The sequence below is a fragment of the Lepisma saccharinum genome, chromosome 14, assembly GCF_977018435.1.
Source record: "Lepisma saccharinum chromosome 14, izLepSacc3.1, whole genome shotgun sequence".
Classification (NCBI taxonomy): domain Eukaryota; kingdom Metazoa; phylum Arthropoda; class Insecta; order Zygentoma; family Lepismatidae; genus Lepisma; species Lepisma saccharinum.
In genome coordinates this window covers 52,239,355-52,257,856 of record NC_139242.1, presented here as the reverse complement: position 1 = coordinate 52,257,856, position 18,502 = coordinate 52,239,355, and the positions used below count along the sequence as shown (strand labels likewise).

The window sequence follows — 18,502 nt, the reverse complement described above, 5'->3', positions numbered from 1 at the left end:
GAGTGATGATCAGTGCTCGAAAAATCGTCCTCAGAGTTAGGCGCCAGGAAACCCCCTACTAGTAATTGTGCATACTGTAAGAAGATGAGCCGACCCCCGTGGCAAAGTTGTTATCACATCGCGCTATGACCCAGGGGTCCCAGGTTCAAATCCCAGCATGGGCATGGGTGTTTGTGTCTTCATTCATTAATTTCATGGTGAAATCATCACTCATCCCAATCTTTGCAAATTATCCAAAAGTGAAACAAAAAGCAAAGTAAAGTAAAGGAAATCAATCAATCTATAAGAAGCTGAGCATTGCTGTATTCAAAACATCACTAAATTATGTGAGAAAGCAGAAAATTGGGGGTGGGGACAAAGAGTAAGAAATTGTTACTGATTCTATGGGATGTTCACAACATTGATAAAAGAATCATTTGCTGTACTGCAAATTTGAACTTAAAATCTTTAAAATTTTGTACATGCAAACAAAAAAAGGACAGTATTACAGCAAAAAATCACAGCCGCCAGGTTGAAATTTTTAGTCGCCATGGCAATCTGGCGACCGCAATTTTTCGAGCCCTGGTGATGATGGTGAGATAAATTTGAGGAAAGGTAAATGGTGGCATGCGGTGGCATTTTGTCTGGGATATGCAACATGTATGGCATTTGGTACGGCCAGTGAGGATTGCCTAAAGGAGAATTCACACCGAAGAAACATGTGACACGCTGCAAGACACACAGTAATCAATTGAACCTTTCGAACCGAAGAAGCACAGCAAGTTGCATGTGTCACATGTCGCTTATGTACATCTCGGACTGTACCGTTTTCTCAATACCATGCATCGTCTCGCCTTAGTTGTTCTTGAATGTGCATTGAATACGTCACCTCAACGAGCTATTTTCAGAGATCCGAATAGGAGGCTTTACAACATGTTTGAACCTCTAATTTGTTAATATAATAAAGTATCGATATGTACAATGTTTTAAGATTTAAACACAACATTCTTTTCACTTTATCAAGTTTTTGATGCAGTTATCGGCTGTAATTTGCCTTCAACATCGTGTAAAGAGGACGTCTTTTGGCCATTTAGGGTGTGACTGCTTTTATTTTTAAAAGCCGGCACATGGAGACACTTTACTCCAAAATAGATCAGTCAAAATGGTAAAGTAATCTAGGGCATTGTTTCTCAACCGCTGGCCCCTCGTATCAAATAGACTGAGCTGCGAAATGTTCTGATGAAATTGGTTGACAAGTAACACAATCCAAATATCATATTTGAGTTGCGAGTTTTCGTTTTTTAAGTCAGTTTTATGCAGAAATACGCTAATCAGGACTGGATTTACAGTTTAAAGTGGAACCCGCGCCACTATATGCCTCCATTGGGTATCGAAACTGGAATCACTTAATTACAAGGAGACAACGTTACCACTTCATCATTCATATTTTTATATTTGTGAGCAATCCTGCACGTAATATAACTACGTATTATTACTCTTTTTTGATCATGCCAGGATTTATTTATCAATATTTAATTTCAGGGGTACATGTTAATTCATGCATAAAATCTTGAATACTGGAAAGGTATTTATGAGGAAAATTCTTAGACTAAGGGCATTGACTTAAATAAAATACCGGGACGTGGTTTCACGAAGGTTGAATTTTTTCTCTAGTGTTTAGATCTTCGCCTTATCCAGGCTGGAAAGTATAGCGTACATAGTTTGAGGTCAGTGCTTATTATTTCTCCGTTTCTCATGCACAACAAGCATCTCCGGAGTTTCAATAACTTGCACAAATTTTAAAACTCGATTTACATATAACGATGTCTCTTGATATGTTTTTTTCGGGTGACTAAAAACTGATTAATGCAATTATATCAGTATCATCATGCGAACTGATCAAAAAGCAAGTGTCGCTTGCCACGTGTTGCATGTATCTTTGGTGTGAATTGTCCTTTACTCTTAAAAACAATCGCAGATAATGTCAAATACTGCATTAAGGCTCTTTCAAAGTTCTTAGGTGGAAACGCTACCCTTTCACTATTTTTTATTTGTAGATTAAGGATAGGAGGTGCTTATTTTAAGTTATCTTTGTGTGTACAAATGCTAATCGGGATGACCTAAAGAGAGAGAAATAATCACTGAAAGTGTGTGCCTAATGGAAACTAGTCACCCCATTTTTTAGTAAGAATACATAGAAAAATACTGTTGTTTTGTAAACCTCTATGATTCGGGGGTTACTACTGTCTGCTCTGAAACTAGAGATCCTGGGTTCGAATCTTTAAATGTTTTCCACTATGTATTGATGCACTCACTGGTCACTTTGACACTTGGGTGGGGATCAAGTGGTGAACGCTTATTTGAAGCCAGATGATAGAGCGTTAAATAGTGCTTGAGTGCTCCACAATTGCCTCTGATGGCCCAGCCAAGGTATGAGAGAGAAAAGGGAGACCGTGCGTGAATATCGTACCAGGGAGTCGTAACGTAACGAAATGGAACGGTATTTTCAATTACGGTTTCCGTTACGTTACAACCAGAAACAGAATAACTTTTTTCGTGAACAGAAACGTTACCTCAGGTATATGAACATTACGTTACAGGTGTGCATAACGGTACCGAACCATAACTGATCTGTAAAGCAGTAGGTCGTTCGGTGACGCTTTAACGTTACATCCATTGCCGGCAACCAGTAACGTTACAGGGTAAGAAACAAGTTTGTCACGTATTGACTAGTAACTTTAGTGTGTATGGAAAGTGATAGTAACGTTACAATTAACCAGTAACTTAATTGAGGCCACGACTGTAAAAACGTTACACTCCTTGCTTCAAAGCAACAACGTTATTGATAGCTGGTATCATACAGACGTTCCGATGTGCAATACCGTGTCCGATGCCGTGTTCCGGAGAGAATAACATAGGTCTCTCGTATAATTATGCTCGTTATTTTTGTAACGTTACAGTTCTTTCCCTCCACAAAAGTCTGTTTCGAAAAAGTGATACACATATCCGTTACGAATAGCAAATACCGTTATCGAAGGCGTGTTCCAAGCAGGGTTTCGGAGCGGAGTGCGGAGCGGAGTGCGGAGCGGAGTGCGGAGCGCACTAAAGGAGCGCTCCGGAGCAATTTCGAAGCGTCAGTTCTACTCCGCTCCTCGCTCCGGAGCGGAGCGTGGGACGACAGCACTCCGCTCCGGAGCGGAGTGGTTGGATATTTTTGCTTGCACGCTCCGATCCGGAGCGGAGTGGTTAGTAATTTTTACGTGCACGCTCCGATCCGGAGCGGAGCGTAGGACGACAGCACTCCGCTCCGGAGCGGAGTGGTTGGATGTTTCTGCTTCCACGCTCCGATCCGGAGCCGAGCGTGGTGCGATACCACTCCGCTCCGGAGCGGAGCATGGTACTACAGCACTCCGCTCCGGAGCGGAGTGGTTACTTATTTTTACATGCACGATCCGATCCGGAACGGGGCGAGATACAATAGTGCTCTGATCCGCAATCGGAGCATTTGAAGTGCAAGCTCATATCCGGTGAGATAGTTATTTTTATATATGAATGGTGTAACCGCAACTGCTGGTCTAGTCGGTAGGGCGTCTGACTGCAACGCTGGAGACCAGGGTTTGAATCCCGCGGTGGATGATCTAACTTCGAAATTATTCCGGCCTTGTCCCAGCATATAGCGGCTCCTGGGCTAACCCATACTCAAATAAATGGATAACTAGGGGAAACCCTCGGGGGGGGGGGGAGGTGCTGATCACATCACCTCCAAATGGCCGAGCGAGATTGGGAATGTGTTGGGCCCTACCCCCACATCAATGGTTATCTCAACGCTTCACGACTCCAGTCTGGGAATTGGAGTTCTTTGTGATTGACCCTTCTTCAATTTCATCATATCTCATCCTTATCTTAATTTGGATATGAACCCGTTCAAGCAATCAGTGTTGCGGGATTGTACGTTTGCTTATGCTACCTCCCCCACACGACAGCCCTGTTTGTTTTCGTGTTCTGCGCTTCTTGTGTAGGTGACTGACGTCAGTGCTACCGGCTAGCGGATTGGCCTTGTTGTTCCCCTTTCAAGAGGAAAGGTGGAGGAAACTGGCGCGTAGTGTCTTGCTCGCTCCTTGGCAGGTGCATTGCGTCATGACTTCTGCTGTTGTACGTACTTGGCAGACAGATCGTTGCCTTTTCGAGGGAGATGCAGCGTTGCCAATCGTATTAAAAGTGTGCTACACCGACTCTGGCTTACGCGTATTGTTACTTTCTTAAAGAGACGTTTTAAAATATGTGTTCTCTTCTAAAAGTATGTGCATAGTATGTGTGCCTGTGAACTTTGATTTATGGGCATTTAAAATATTTTTTAACACGGATGGAGGGATCCTTCCGAAACAGTCTCGGTTAGTGGAATTATAAGCTGTCTACAATTATTGCAAACAATGTACAACAACGACAAATAAAATCTTTAATCGTTAGTTCCATGCATCTGAAACCTTGGTAATCATTCAAGGTCTATAGTAGAACTAACTAATTAATTGATTGATTTGCTTTATTTTACTTCGCTTCTTGTGCCACTTTTGGCTAATTTGCGAAGATGAGAATGAGTGATGATATGATGAACTTGATGAATGGCCACTCACAAACATCCATGCCCAGCCGGTATTCGAACCCGGAACCCCTGGCGTCATAGAGCGATGTGCTAACCACTCGGCCACAGGGTCGGGCTCGTTTTACATGTCACCCCCTTCCCACCCCAGGGGTGCCAGGAGTGTCTTGGAATTGAACGGCATTGAGAGTGTCATTATTAATCTTAGCGACCCCGAAAACTATTGATTCCACACTAATATCGGTCGTTTTACATGTCAACCCTTCCCACCCTCACCCCTAGGGGTGCCAGAGATGTCTTACACAGTATTTCTTTCGAGATTGCAAGTGATACGTGTTCCAAGTTTGGTTGAAATCGTTCCAGGCGTTCGAGAGTTATGCCGGAACAAACATACAGTGAAAATTAGCAACCTGAATTCCCAATTACTTTAAACTTTTATCTTTCGCTACATTCAAAGTATCATCATAACCAGCGCAAAGAAAGTTAGATATGGCAATCATGCACCAGCGAGTGTTTTGTTTTGCATGAACACCTGTCTGCCTGTCATCTTCCTCTGTACACGTTGTTTTGTCTTTCCTCTGCGTGCTCCTGGCGTTCGAAAGGTCAAATGGATTCTCTGCAGTAGTTTGACCAATGTTACTCGAACCAATATTCCGGAATAACTCATTTCTCCCACGGTGTGGACTGTAACGTCGGACCGATATGCCGAAGTGCTTAGCCCGAACCAGAAGTCGAACGGAAATGAGTTTTAGTCGCGATCCCTGGTGGCAGGAAATGAGAGTTCCATTCTCTCAACTTATAAAACCACAGGTGGCACACCTGCTATTGAAATATATTGTCCCCAGAAGTAGTAGTAGAGTAGTAAAAGTGATAATGAAAATAGTAATAATAATAATAATAATAATATCGCTCTCTTCACGAAAACAGTCCAGTGAAGATCAAAGCTTCCCCTTGCCTCCTACACACCCCTGGTTCTCCAGGTTTTCCACACTTCTTCTACGCTTCACAGTTGACACATTGCGCGTTGTACGTATGCGGTTGATTGTGCCTTCCCTGGTGTATTGTGTAAGGATTATTCCTTGCTTATTGGCAACACTGTAGGTGAGTGACGTGATCTTGACTGGACTGTTTCCGTGGCGTTAGCTTTAGTAATAATCAGTTTTATAACAACAATAACAGGCGATGTTCAAATTCCGTACAAATTTCACAAACAAAATTACTAATGTACTCGGAACCCTTGATCGTTAGTTTTCTGTATACACTCGTATTATCCAACCTCGGAGCGCTCCGGAGCGGAGTGGGCAAGTTCTTATAATCTCGCTCCGGAGCGGAGCGTCACACGGTATCGCTCCGCTCCGGAGCGGAGTGAACCATTCTATAAAATTTCGCTCCTCGCTCCGGAGCGGAGCGAGAAATTTTCCAACTTCCTCTGCTCCGATCCGGAGCGGAGCGTGTCAAGGTAGCGCTCCGCTCCGGAGCGGAGTGAACTATTTTCTAAAACTTCGCTCCTCGCTCCGGAGCGGAGCGAGAAATTTTTCGATTCTCGCTGCTCCGCTCCGGAGCGGAGCGGGCTAAGACATCGCTCCGCTCCGGAGCGGAGCGAACCATTTCTTAGAATCTCGCTCCTCGCTCCTGAGCGTGGGCAACAGCTGGAGCGTTGATCCGCTCCGCTCCGAAACCCTGGTTCGAAGAAGCCTCATAATTGTGATCGGCAGCATAGTAACATTACAGTATTTTGACATTTTGAAAGTCATTAAATTATAATACGTATTTTCGTTTTGGATGTCAGTGAAAAAATGAAATTGTAAAACAAAACGTTTGAAAACATCCGTAAACAAGATTCGGCGTGACAGAAGTCCTGGTTATTGGAATTTACTGATTAACTATGTATTTATCACAAATATATTTATTTTCTGCATACTGAATCACTTTACGTGGATTTGTTCTAATTTGATTATCTATGCAAGATGAATTTTAACATGTGCGTTCACTTTATACGATAGGAAAACAAACGTTTGTTGTAAGAAAACGTTTATGTATATCTTTCTCTCTCTCTCTCTCTCTCTTTCTCTTTCTCTCTCTCTCTCTCTCTCTTTCTCTTTCTCTCTCTCTCTCTCTCTCTCTCTCTCTCTCTCTCTGTCTCTCTCTCTCTCTTTTTCAGTTTACATGTGTTACATCAATTAAAAAAATACAGTGTGTTTGGCGATGAGAATGATTCGTGCTTTGATTAAGTTGCTGAAGGACGAAACATAAAGGACCAACCAAAGAATCATCTGTGCTACCCGTTCATCCACGTAAGCGAGAGGCAAGCTTTTTCCTATCGGAAGACGAAAAATAATTGCTTGCTGCACGACCTTGATAAGGCGAACTGAATCACAAGGAAAGAAACCTGTGCAGACCCGCGACTCCTGTGCACTGTACTACCGCGTGGAGGGGAGGGGGAGAGTTGACCGTTCTTCCTTATGGGCCGAGCCGAAGAGTAGAAGGGAAGCTGCGCTGGGACTTTTCGTCCAAGGTTTTTTCCCTTGTGTTCGCTCGTAGCAGCAGCACCACGCAAAATCGGAAAATGTGAATCCTCAAACTTTGTACACGTGACCTTCGGTCACGAAGCAGCCGAGTAGAGAACGCCCTGGGGCGATATGAAAGGCACTTTTAGCAAGTAGAAACTACGTAGAAACGAAACGTTAGATGGAATTGTTGTACGAAACAAACGAAACCGCGTTTGTGCAACTGGTTTGTGGCTAGACAGGGCCATTGGACTCTCAAGAAGGCAAGACTTGTATGGGAAGTGATTCTCAAAACTAATCGAATAAAAGGACAGTATATTTTATCATTTACAAGGGCCCTCATCCGCTTACAATTTTGAAAATTACTTTCAGTAATTCTTGTCTTCTTGGACAGGAGGTTCATTAAACTTTTTTGTGTAGAAACAGACAGAGCGCCCACCTACCACGTTTGAAAGAAGAGCATAGGCAGACATGAAAGTAATTTTCAAGTACGTAAGGACGACAGTCGACGTGAACATTGAGCAACGTGTGACTGAGAAATAAAATCGTAACAAAGGACAGGATTCTTCAAGAAACAGTAATGTTATAAAACTTCCTATCATTAACTCAGTTCATCCTTTTATCCTCTTTTGTTTGTTATACATTATTCTTGTTTTATATCTCTTTTCTGCCACTTGTAGATAATCGCGACGATGAAGATGAATGATGATCATATTAAATCTATGAAGGGATGCTTACAAAAAAAACCAGCCATGCCCAGGTGTCTACTCGAACTTGAAATGTTTGGTACCGAGTGTATGAGTGGACCACCCAACGACTTCGGTCTTCGAGGCTAGGGTTTCAGTTGCAACATGCAGTATAATTACGTTTCTACTATTACTACTTAAAAAAGCCCCCTTGATACATGAGATACTACAAATAATTTCAGGCATACCCTCGAATTTTGATTGCCTGGCACTTTTTTAAACTAAGTAATGAAGTGACGTTTATATTCATATTAGGCCTACGACTAGCTCGAACTAAAAACTCTTGTGAAATACTATATATATGTTATCCTTGTGAAGTGAGAAACTTCATATTTTGCTAAGAAAATATGCATGAAAAATTATATTTGTAGCTACTACTTGAAGAATTCAAATTATTATGATGGAATTTCAACTTACATATACTCTGCATATAACGTGGTATATAGTTATCGCAGAGGAGTTTTTGTCTCGCAGTCGATTTATTTTTAGTTGAGGAACTCGAGAGTAAGTTGGAAATATTTAATGACCCACGTTGTGGTGTGCTGTTCTATTAATCAGAATTGGAGTGAGAGAAGTCTGTAGTTAAGGTCATTCAACACGTCAATTTGTAACCGTGAATGCAAGTTTTCTTTGATTTAGCGGGAAATCAGTCTGCTATTGTTGTACGTAATAAATTGAAACATATATATTTTCTGCTCGAGTAGGAATCCACAGCCCTTATCCAATCAATCAGTTTCTGTGTTTGAAACTTCTGTCGAGGAAAGCTACATACAATTTGCTTTTAATAACAGCAGCTTCAAAATAACCTATCCATTCTTGTCTTGCAAAGTAATGTTTGATTTTGATTTGTTATATTTAACTTTGGTTTTCTGCCACTTTTGGCTAATCGCGAAGACGAGGATGGGTGATGCAATGACAAAATTGATGAAAGGACATCACGAAGAAAATAATGAAAACAATACACAGGCTGGGATCTGAACTCGGGACCTGTGGTGTCGCATCGTTCATGAAATATAAACATAACATGTACAGTGGCTCACATTAGTAATCGAAGATGTAGCATTTTGTTGCATTTCTTCACAATATTTCAAAATTAATAACATGTACATAAATATAAACGATAGTGAAATATTTATAGGCATTTATTAAAGCTATATTCCCCGTTACATTTTTTCTTTTTTAATTTTGGGTGCGTCAGCACTTAGGCTATTTTGCAACCGCCACGTTATACGGGGTCCAGCCCCTTACCATAACAAATAACGTAACTGTAATATCGAATAACTGAAATATTAAAATATTCTGAGTTAGGTTAAAAGCTGAGGCTCTAAAGGGGCACTCAGCACACATGACAAAAAACAGAACACACAGAATTATACTGGCTATAGGGTCAGTCGCCAGAGCCTCGTTAGTCTGCAAAGAGCAGTCCAGGGTGTACTACGTGGAATGAAGTTGACGATTGGGTGTACTACGTGGAAGGTCACCTCTTACACCCCTGTTACGGTTTCAAATCTGAAAATAGTTATTTATGTTTGGGTGTGAAAGAAGAGATCACTTTAATATTCAGACAAATCGTGAAAGCCTTCTGTTTCTGTTAAGCTACGTTTCCATTCTGACAAGTTCCAGATCCATGAGGTGCAACATGTGCCGGCGCATGTTGCACGTCATTTAGTGTACTCGTACTGCTTCCAATTCAAAACTACTTCTTCAAAATACGTCCGCAACAACACTGGAGTGCAGGATCGCAGTGTAGCGTTGTGCAGTGCTTTAGAGTAGTCAGTGTTTCTTCTCTTGTATTGTAATAATTTGGTGGTGATTTAACTTGGGTAAAGATGAACAATAAAGCTATGGCGGGTTTTGTGGTTATGGCAGGCGCGTATCATGAATTTCTAAAAAAAAAAAAAAAAAGAGGCGAAAACAACCTAGATGGTGGATTAGAAGTTTTCTAGCGAAAAGAAATTCGGAAGGAGCATATAACTCGTTGATGAGAGACTTACGTCTTCAAAGTGGATACGAAAACTTTGTAAGAATGACTGCAAGTGATTTTGCATTGTTATTAAATCTTGTTGGACCACAGATTGCAGTCGCGTCGTCTGTTTCTACTCTAGTGCGCATGCCCGTGCCCCAGGAACTTGCTGCAGGCTGTTTCCATTGTCGCCGCGCACGTTGTGCGTCTTAATCGTTTGGGGCAATTTTTGTCCCCGGCACTTGCGCCGCGGCATGTTGCAGACAGTTTCCATTTCAACAAATGCTTGGCACATGCAGCGTCGCATGCCGCGTGTCATGTTGCGCGGTAAAATTTGTGGTAATAGAAACGAGACTTTACATAGTTCTTTTATCGGTCAACTACAGTGCGGGGAAGAAACAATTCATGCTATTTCCTAACTACGTCTGTTACCAGTAGCTCCATTGCCCCTGACTGAAGTACGAGAAAAATGGGTAACAAAAACAAAAATACAACATTTGACGAACTGCAGTTATTTATTTTTACCTAACCAAAGGGTGCAGGTACAGGGAAATTGATAATGTTAAGTACATGTAAGAGTACCGTGGGTGACGCAATAAAACGTAATGAAAAGGAAAATGAGGTAGATTCCGTATCTCAGAAAATTCAACCAAGGGAAATAGGAGAACGAAATGAACGAGCTTCAGTATGAAAAATCAAGACCCTTTCTTCATCCCCACTCCCTTTCCAAACCAAGAGCTCCGAAAGCAGCTGTGCAACTTGGAGCAGGCACTGGGACTGCTGTACGGTTCAGTAGCGTTTCGTCCGAAAGCGAAATTCCTAGAAAAATGCTACAGTTCGTCCGCGAGGGTTTAATGAGTTGCGTTTCGTCCGAGCCTGGCTGATGATGAGTCACACCTTGACTAACCGGTGGCAGCGGTGGAATTGGTGACTAGGATACCTCAGTTAATAACTTTTAATACTACATTGCATAGACAGCGGAGTGCAGCGCAGGGAGTGCAGACTCAGTCAAATCGTCGAGAGAGGGGTCCCGGGTTCGATACCCGGTGGAGGCACAAGTGGTTCGGATCCCACTTTAAATTGTAGGTCCAGTCCCGATTAGCCTTACTGTGCATAAAGGGGACAACAAATAAAATCGTTGAGACGAAGTGAACTTGGATCCAGAAATTTTAGTCATGGCAGTCAACACTACTACTTCTAAGCAGCTCCCATAAGTGACTGAGGTTAGAATGAAAGTTTGTCTTGTTTTAAGTTCACTTGTCTGCACAGATAGGCTAATTGGGAGTGGGCCTACAGTTTAAAGTGGAATTCGAATCACTGTGCCTCCACCAGGAATCGAACCCGGCTAGAATGCAAGTGGTTTCTCATACTCAGATGGGAAGTTGTTTATGTTATTGTTTCACATAATTTGTAGGTAGTCACACGTGGTCTGAGAAACAGAAAAGTCACACATAGCCTACGCATAATTCTCTCGAGGCAGTTTGTTGCAAGAACCTTGCTTGCAGGCCACGGACAATAACTTTCATGGGTAAAAAAGTGTAGCTTTCCTGACGAAGTGTTCTCGGCTTGCGAGCCAGCTTAAATCGGTGTTAGCGTCCAATGTTTCGAGCGCATACATTGGAGCATCCTGCTTAGAGGAATGTACGCGCTCCAAACGTTGGACGCTAACGCCGATATAACCTGGCTCGCAAGCCGAGAACACTGTTCGAATCTCCACAGGCATATAATAAAAATGTAGTAGCGTACCCAAATGACACATCTGGCGTAATACCTAACGTGCCAAATTTTGGAAAATAGGAGCTGAAAGCGTGTGTGAGAACCAGAGCGACTTAACTCTAATTTATCAAATTAATAGGAGAGGAAATAATGTATTCTTAGGAATATGACTCTTAAACGTGACTCCGCCTTACAGATAAGCATTAGAAGTGGAAAATGTCGATTTACTCCAAATACTCTTCAGAGGATTTTTTTTCACGAAACTGAAAACAGCATTTTTGTAGTTACGTCCCTCTGATTCCCGTAGCACGATAGGTGAAATACATTTCATGAGCGATGTTTGAAAGAAGTTGTGTTAAGATGTCAAACATGTAGCCGACAGCCATGCTGTATGAAGAAAGCATATAGGATAAGCTCCAATCACACTTAATCTAGGCTCACAACGAAGATAGCGGCTGAGTGACCTAGCGTAATGAAAGGCAAAGAAAACAGTTAATCATTGGAAGAAACAATTAGTTTCATGTTTAAGATCATTCTATCAATTAATGCAGTTGCTTATAAAAATAAAAAATGGTCCAAAATGCTTCAAAGTAATTGAAAATATGAGGCATTGCGGATACGAAGGGCGAACTCAACAAAGTGCATTGTGATGGAAATGCGTTTCAAGTTGCCAGGCACAGTGCAAACTCCATAAAATCTTTGAAAATCACGCATGAAACATTCCGATCTACTGTTACCAAGTTTTTGTGGAGCTCGAACTGTGCCTGACAACTTGAAACGCATTTCCCTCACAATGCACTTTGTTGAGTTTTTTTCCAAAGAGGGGCAAGCAAGGTAGTTTTTCCTGGGGGGGGGGCAAACAAGGTGCATAACAGTGTTGGCTCCTCAAAAAACATTGCTTTAATTTGAAGTTATCATATTCATCTTATTTGAAAATAAGATCCTTAGGAAAATATTTGGACCTAAAAGGGATGAGGAGACAATTAGAATAATTAAATCAAGAAGACTTAGGTGGGCAGGCCATGTGGCACGAATGGGAGAGGAAAGAGGAGTTTACAGGATTCTTGTTGGGAAACCTGATGGTAAGAGAACTTTAGGAAGGCCAAGACGAAGATGGAGGGACAACGTTGAGATAGACCTAAAGGAAATCGGTAGGGATGGAAAAGAGTATATAGAACTTGCTCAAGATAGGGACAGATGGAAGGCCTGTGTTGCTGCAGCCATGAACCTTCGGGTTTAAGAAGGCTAGAGAGTTAGTTAGTTAGCTAGTTATGTTCATGCAATAATTAACATATATTATTGCAGCTGAAATGGAATTGTGTGATATATATATAGTTTTTGGTTGACTTTCATTTTCCAGGTGGGTCGTGCACCCCCCCCCCCCCCCTCCCTTGCCTCTCTTTCGGACTTCCATGCAAAGGTTCTATTTTTATTTCGCGTCTACCACTTTCGGTTAATCGCGATGATAAAGGATGTGATAGGTGATGGAAGTGGTATAAAGACAATGACCCAACCCATACATATTTTCTAGTCCAGGCTCTAATCCGACATTAGACTTTGCAGTTTATTACGCTAACCAATTTGCCACGGGATCGGCTTCTTCGTGTTTGTCTGCTCATCAAATGATTAATTAGTTATTCAAACTATATAGGTAGGAAAGCTATCTAAAATAACGAAACAGAAAAATAAATCCACTTGACGTCTTGTAGCACTATCATTAACCTACAATTTCATGCTCACAAATCCACACAGAAAACTTCTTGTGGCATTAGTTTTACGGAATGGCCTTGGGGAATAAACATCGCCCATTTCCTGGTTCAGCTCGAAACAATTCAGGTGCTTTATCGAAGCTGCTCTTGAGCACGCAGGGTTTCTAACCTACTTCGCCGTAATTCAGTTGTTGTATCTCGTTTAATATGATGTATTGTAGAGCCAACCGCAGATTAAATAGGAGAAAAAAGATTTTCCCGACGGAAAATAAGTTGGTAATGCTGCAAACACCGAGGCATTCTTGATAAGACGCTTGAAGAGCGTCGAGCAAACTTTCCTGAAAAAGCATAACCCCAGTATCGAAGGTAATGCTACACGTGGATTGGCAACTTTCGGGAGCATGCTGTCTGTCTACACAATTCTACCCAAATACCTGTTTGAAAATGAATCTTCTGTTCGCATTTTATTTTTCAAATGTAGTTCTGACATTGTAATCATTTTGCAATTATTTTTATTTGTTCTTATTTTGCTTCGCTTTTATGTCACTTTTATAATTAATCGAAACTATGAAGATGGATGATAATTAGATTAAATTAATTAAGATACACCTAAAAAAGATATTTACAGACCAGGACTCGAACCCGGAACCTAAAGCGGATAGGTTGTGGGGAAAACCGTCAATAACTCCCGCCACGAACTTACTTATAATTTTTGTAATTTCTCACGAGTATTTTTTGTTCTGTTCATGCATAATATACCTGCTTTCGGAAACTTAATTTATAAGTGACACACTTCGTTCGGTAGGGACAAGCCACGTATTGTTTGAATGGAGGGACACATCTCGTTCATATACTACTAGATACAATCATGGACTATACTTGAAATGGCCTCCCCGATGGCGCAGTGGTAGCGTCGTCGCCTTGTAATGAAGGGGTCCCGGGTTCGATACCCGGTGGAGACACAAGTGATTGGGATTTCAATTTAAACTGTAGGTCCAGTCCCGATTAGCCTAACTGTGCATAAAGTGGACTCAAATTAATCAATCATATATGATAGAAGTTACGAAAAATATAAAAGATAAAAATTTTAGAAGAGATACTGTGAGCAAGTCGAGTTGGAGAGAGATTGTCTTTTGTCTTTTGTCTTTGTTAAATGTATTTCATGTAGTTTATATAACATGAAGTTATAAGTTAAATAAAAGTTGTTTTGTTCGTTAACGTTTGGCTTAATTGAAGATTATTACAATATACTTGAAATGTGACGTGCTAAACACTACTTTCGGAGATCAGTTGGACATGGCAATTTTGATATACAAGTTGCATTTTCTCTACTTAGATTCATTATGTCCAAATTTTATCCTAATAGATAATCTCCCAACAAAGCAAAATGTTTTAATTGACTCGAATTCACAATGACTCATATACAGTGTGTTTATAAATGAACGGTGGGGTTTCAAAAATTAATAATACATCTATTTATTACCTTACACGGGCAAAACGTACACCGTAAGCAGCAGCAACTGTCCAAGTTTATATAACTTTATTTATATTTGTATAAAGATAGAAATCAAGAGGGGGCAATTGCCCCTCTGTGCCTCCTTGCAGGTGCTCTTGACCGTCTGGAAGAAATAGTGCACGACAGACGTGAAAACTAAATCCATCTTCAGTATCCCTTTGTCTTGCTACTCTTAGATTCTGCAACCTTTCTTTCTATAGTCCAATTTTTTGCCTTCCTTACCTCCTAGAATTGATTTCCGTACAAGTTTGAGGGCTAATCTCCCCTGCCCTCTGTGGTTGTGCCACTGCACCTTCTTCCGCCGTTGTTGCTTTGTGAACTTTCATCGGCTTCGAAATACTTCATTTTCTTCAAGAGCATAATATCGTTTAATAACCGGCGATAAGATTCCTCAACCCTAAATTTCTGGATTAAAGTATAATAATATAGGAGTATGGAAATCTGAAAGGGGCGAGGATGGCCACATCTCCCCTTTAGAAAACGAATGTCAGCTAAAAGTATATATTTCACGCGTATAATTTGATCCCAGTCATAGTAATATACATTAATTTATTATAATGGGAATGCAGGAATGCGATAATTTCGAATTCAAGTGGTGTTTCTTGAGGGGGCAACACTATTATCTGGTTAATATGCCCCATGGAAAAATACCTTGCTTGTCCCTGCGTCGAAAATATCGGCAGACGTCAATGATTAGGGGGTGGGGCATGTGCCCCCCTCCCCTTTGCACCCCGTGCGCACGTCTATGACTACTCATTTCTACACTAGTTGGAAGCTGTATTCAATTTCGAGCCAAAAATGTAATTTTCAAATCAGGGTTGTTAAACGTCCACGAACCCATAAATTCTAATGGGTTCTATTGGGTTCCGCAACAAGACCGGAACCTTCTTTATCGCACAGTTTTAATTCGGTCCAAGTTGCGTATTCTTTCATTTCAATATGGAACTTAGACAGTCTTTAAATTGATCCGGAAAGAAGGTCCCTGTGCCGTATTTCAATTGATCCGGAGAAAATGTTCCTGGAACGAATTGAAATATTTTAAACATAAAAAGGCTCTTTACGGTCCAGATCCATTTATGCTTGCTAATATTCCCTGCTGAACCGGAATTGAATTGATTTAAAATTCCTGACCCTTTATCAACCCTGGTTGAAATTCATTTTTTTACAAACAACCATATTTTTAACGGCTATTTCACATTAATCCCATACGATATACTGAGTTATTTTTCGCAATGTTCAAAAGAAAGGTAAGAGATTTTGGCTATTCCTTTTTCTTCCTTGATGTTTAATAGATTACATTTGTCACGCGCCTATAACGTTACCAGCTAACATTTGTGAATTGTTCTTTCCTTGTAACGTTAACATCTACCATACTGAATTTATTTACGTTCCTTATGCAGATGGTATGTACCCAACTGCATTTTGTTCCGTTCCGCTACAGTGGTTTACATTTTGTTACATTCCTATGTAACGTTAATTAACCATATTGCCTTTCACTTCGTTCCGTTACGGAGGATTGCATTCATTACGTTCCTATGTACCGTTATTTACTACCATGTTGCATTTCGTTACGTTTTTTTGTAACGCTAGTATATACCATATTGCATTTCGTTACTACGTTCCTTGTAACTTGTAACGGTAGTATATACCATATTGCATATTACGTTATGTTCCAATGTGCTCATTTCGTTCCGTTCCTTTATAACGTTAATATCTACCATAATACATTTTGTTACGTTCCTTGTAACGTCACTCTATAAGATATTGCATTTCGTTACGTTACATGGGTACCAGCAGTGGAACCATACTCTTCCTCCTACAAAATGGAACGTACCGTGTAACGCAAATTGGGTACGTTACGACTCCCTGTATCGTACCCCTCGGTTGGCAGTCCTTCGCTATGGACTGGCAGCGATCCTCACCCCTGGTGTGCGAGTGACGGTTGTCTCGGCAGTCTAGCTGGGCTCTGTCAGCAATCTGGGACAGTTCCGTGCACACTGCTGAAGGACACTCACAAAGAATGTCCATATTGTCTTTTGTGGTCAGATTGAAAATCAACCAATTAACTTTTTCATCCATGGAGCCAGTTAGAATTTCATAGTCACTTTTAGAATTGGAGTATCACACATTAACAGAGGCACAATAACTTGAAATGTATATTATAACTGTTGTGTTACGTTTAGGCTGTTCACTGGCTTAAACTGCTTGAATAATACGTTTTCTTAAATAATATTTAAAAATACTAAAACTTATTGTACTTACGATTAGTGAGTGTATATAATTCCCGAACGTTTCTGGAAACCACTGTTCCCTTCATCAGGTTCTGTTTTGGCTATCGAAAACACTCCATAGCCACGTCAAGTCTATTCAAATGCCAGGAAAAAGGATATAGGTGTGACTCTGGTAAAGGAGGAATTTGGAAAATTTTCCAAAACCTATTAAAACTTCCATTCCCACACTGCTGTTTAAAACCACAAAAGTTAAAAAAAAATCAATCTAAAAGAAGCATTTCAACTTAAAAAGTTAAAAAGGCGCACACCATTTCACTCCCCCGTGGTGACTTCAGAATGCCTTCTCGCCGAATGCAGGAAGTTGTCTGCTTTCCGCTCCCCTCTTACATACTTCCCCTACATTCCCCTTCTCGCTTACGTCACGTCGTATTCAAAGTCGTGTGTTGTTTGAGCCTCGCGAATTACGTCCGGTGTAACATGAAAACCTATTTTTTTGTATGCGTGTTTTTCCCATCTTTTAAACATCCGAATCCAAATCTCGTCCACATTTCCATCCTCCCTGTTCAATTTATTATCCCTATCCTTGCAAATATAGGCGCACTCATACACATTCCTACTAATATGTTTATTTTCATTCAGAACAACCTCCCGTTCCGTAATTTCATGTCCCTCTTCAATAATATTCTCTGACATCCCTGTTCTAGGGTCTCCCTCCCTTATATCTTTGTCATGCTCTCTCCATCTTACATCCATATTCCTACCCGTGCTTGGCTGTGAGAGGATGTGTGGGTGAGGAATGGAATAAATTACGTTCATTGCCCTTTACCAATATTTAATAGAAACCAAACAAGTGAGTGGGACAAGGAATGACCACACACGAGCTAAGATGTCTAAACACTGATAATGATAAACCCAAAGTGTCACCACTCTACCTGCTTTGTTTCATGGTTCCTCGGCTGAGTCAGGGCGTGGTGCTGCGTTGTTCCATGGAATGTGTTCTCGGTGGGTTTGCCCAACCCTTTTATGTAGACCGACTTAGCACTGTCACTCGCAACTCACTTCACACTTTGCCCGCTTGTTCAAGACTGCCCTGGCAGCCTCTCGTCACCTGTTACTGCTGGCGTTTTTGATATACAGCATTTTATTCCGGCTCGTGACAGTTGAAGTGTTCCTTCAAGTTTAAGACGATACCAACACATAGTTGTTCATATCCCACTTTAGGTCCTGTCCCGATTAGCCTATTAGTAGACTTGAAAGCAAACTCAAAACTCTTCAAGTTGATAATTGAGAATAATTTTGTGAGGTATTGTGAACTTTTGTACTCATATTTAAGTGATTGGTATTTTACCAAAAGAGGATCACATTTCAGTTTTGTGACTAAAACATAATGTTAAAGTTACATGTTATGAAACGTTACAGGAAACCAAGGTTGAAAAAAAAGTAACACACTGTGTACGCAGTCCGACTTGCTTCTCTCTTTTCTCGAATTTTTTCTGCTTTCAGCTCTCAGCTACACCTGGGTGGTGGGACTGTCACCT

General features: G+C 41.0%; 1 protein-coding gene across 2 annotated transcripts in view; it reads left to right on the top strand.

Annotated features, from left to right (window-relative positions):
• LOC145998884 (zeta-crystallin-like) overlaps positions 1 to 18,502 on the top strand; it is a 48,797-nt gene that overhangs the window by 8,943 nt on the left and 21,352 nt on the right. The window lies entirely within an intron of this gene.